The sequence below is a fragment of the Nematolebias whitei genome, chromosome 11, assembly GCF_014905685.2.
Source record: "Nematolebias whitei isolate Nwh7 chromosome 11, NemWhi1, whole genome shotgun sequence".
Lineage (NCBI taxonomy): Eukaryota > Metazoa > Chordata > Actinopteri > Cyprinodontiformes > Rivulidae > Nematolebias > Nematolebias whitei.
This window is the reverse complement of record NC_056508.1, coordinates 47,787,768-47,790,735: the sequence shown is the minus strand read 5'-3', so window position 1 is coordinate 47,790,735 and position 2,968 is coordinate 47,787,768.

Below are 2,968 nucleotides of genomic sequence, written 5' to 3'. Positions count from 1 at the left end.
TTATTTGTTTTTATTCTGTTTTTATTTGTTTTTATTCTGTTTTTATTCTGGTTTTTATCTGTTTTTATTTGTTTTTATTCTGTTTTTCTTCCACTTGTTCTTCTCGACGTGTCTTCTTTGTCCACTGTTGTCCTTAAAGCAGGTCTCGGCTGTAGACCAGTCCCCGAGGCTCAGTGGGACTAACCTGTACAAATAAAGCTTGAAGGACAAATGGACCCAGAGGCGAACTGTCCTGCAGTGACCTTTGACCTGTAGAGTCCAGGTGGCGCTCGTGTCTCTGATCACTGCACGGTCTGACCTTCAGGGTGAAGGTCTGTGTGAAGAATCTGTCTCTCTGCAGGACAGAAGAGTCTGGAAATGACCTTTGACCCCTCCCAGACCGATGGGTCAGCTCTCAGGATGTCTTTCCACCCTGGCTGTGCAACACATCTGGATGCTCTGATGAGATTCAGGCGAGAAAAGGTGCAGCTGCAGTCCTTCAAAATAAAGTTGAACGTTTAAAAAGTCACGTTTCTTTTAGCTCAGCTTCAGGAAACGTGTCGTTACGTCTCTTTTATTTGTTTTCAGCTCTTTCAAGGACTTCTCCAGGCGGCCTGTTTTTATTTTAACCTCCAGTTTTGCACTTTATCAACATAAAACGAGCTGAGAGGAATAATCCGAAAATTACTCGTTTTTTAGGCTGAAATTAGAGGACGGGAAAAACAAGTGTCCGTGAACGCATCCTTCCGATCAGCTCAATAATTGATCAATAAGGTGAAAGGGTTTGACACATGCAGTCTGTGACTGTTGGTGATTCATGCAGTGTTTTAGGGCCGCAGTAGTTTGTAACTCGGAGCGGAGGAACAAACTTTAATCCAAACTGGAGCTAATCCTCAAACTTGGGTTAGCGGCGGAGCTACAAGTTTCCGCCGAGCTTCGGACAACTCACCCCGGACTCCAAGCGGACTCTGCCCGCTCCTGTTAGTCCATGCCGGCTCGGTTCATCTGAGGGCTCAAGGTCCGGCCATGATCTCGGAAGTGGACCGTGCAGTCGGGGTTCGTGGGAGCGACTCTTTGAGCTGACCACATCCCGACTCCTGAAGCTCTTCCCCGGCTGCAGCCTGCGGGAGGAGGCGGGTCCGCTGGAAGGCGAGCTGCGACCATATAAGGGCATGCAGTACTTCCGTTAATCCGGAAGAGGGCAGTAAAACGAACCAGCTGTTGCCTGGATTCTGCCTTTTTGATTAAAAAAATAAAACTTTCTAAGTCGTGATTACAACATATTATGAATTAGAATCCCATAATTAGGAGATAATTTAAAAATGAAACCATAAAAATTATCTACTTTTTTCGTACGTTTCGTACTTGGAACCTGTTTCCTGGAATATCTTACAAAAACATCTGAAGCTCTCGACTTTGACCTCTAAGAGATTTGAAACATCTGCTAAGTTCAATGCAAAAATCAATGCAGACATGTTCCTGTTTTTAGTTTTTAGTGTCTTACACAGTTTCATAATGTAGCTTGTTTTTATTGTGTTTTATATCACTATTTTTATTTACCTTTCATTTTATATGATGGTCTATTGTTGATTGTACCTCACCTGTGTTATTTATTTATTTATTTATTTGTTTAAAACAGGTCTCTCTTGTAAATGAGTCTTTGTGACTCAGTGAGACTAACCTGTCGAAATAAAGGTTGAATGAATAACATGCTAAGACAAAAATATGAGAAATAATCTTGTATCTTATAGTTCAAGTTCAAGTCAACTTTGTTGTCGTTTCATCACATGTGGTACATGAGGTGGAATCTTTTTCATCCTTGTCAGGGATTTTTAGTCTTTTTTCGTTCATTCAAACTTTATTTCTACAGTATATATTTATTTTTCCCATTTGTTTGGAGAAACCAACTTCCTATTGTTGTTTTTGTCCTTGAAAGCATCAATCTAGGGGCGTGGTCACACTGACAGAACCCGGAATAAGAGCGGGAGTGGGCGGGGCTTGGAGACGCACCTTCCGGTCCTGGCAGCCTCCACCCAGCAGGTGAAACTCGGATAACTCTTGTGTGGAACCACAGCTCACTGGGACAGGTAGGAGAACCTTACTGGGACCGGACCGGAACCAGGATCTGGTGTGGGCTCACAGTTGGTTTCTGGCTCAGACCGAGTTAGTTTCAGGTGTTGGTTCGGTTCGGTTCGGTCTGATTGAAGTTCCTTTTAGTTTGTTGGGAAGGCGCATGCGCGTTCAGATTGTTGTCGAGAAAACTTGAAAAGTTCAGAAGAAAAGTGCGTGAACTTCCGGTGTGCCACAAACTGTTTGAAGTGGAGAGCTCCAGAAACACCTGAAGGTGTGCACTTTGACCTCTAAGGGATTTTAAACAAATGTTAAGATCAATACCTGTTTTTATTTTTACGTCTCTTTATAATCTGTTGTTAATTTAGTTTAATATCACTCCTTTGATTTACTTTCCATTTTATCTGATTGTCTGTAGCTCATCTGTCAATCAGGTTTTTGTTGTGAATGAGTCGTCGAGGCTCAACGAGACTAACCTGTAGAAATAAAGTTAGAATTAATTCATTTTATTTACTTGTTTATTTAAGCAAAGATATGAACAAACAATGACTTGTGCTTCAACAGTCGTTTAATTTACATATAAATCACTCCGGTGTACGAACAACAACGTGTTGTCATATGTTCTCATAAAATGATGGAATGAGTTCTCTGCAGGTACCCGTCACACTTGAGACACATCCATCCAGGTGTGACGGGTAAGGACACGACGACAACTGCTCCACAGGAAGTCCTTCATCCCTGTGCCTCTCCTCCCCCTCTCTGCACAGAGGACAACAAAATTCATCCATCATCTTTTACCCCATTCTTCCTTTTTGGGTAACAGGGGTCACTGTCTGTGTCCAGCAGTCACTGTGCGAGAGGCGGGGGACACCTGGACAGGTGTCCAGTCCATCACAGGGGGACACCTGGACAGGTGTCC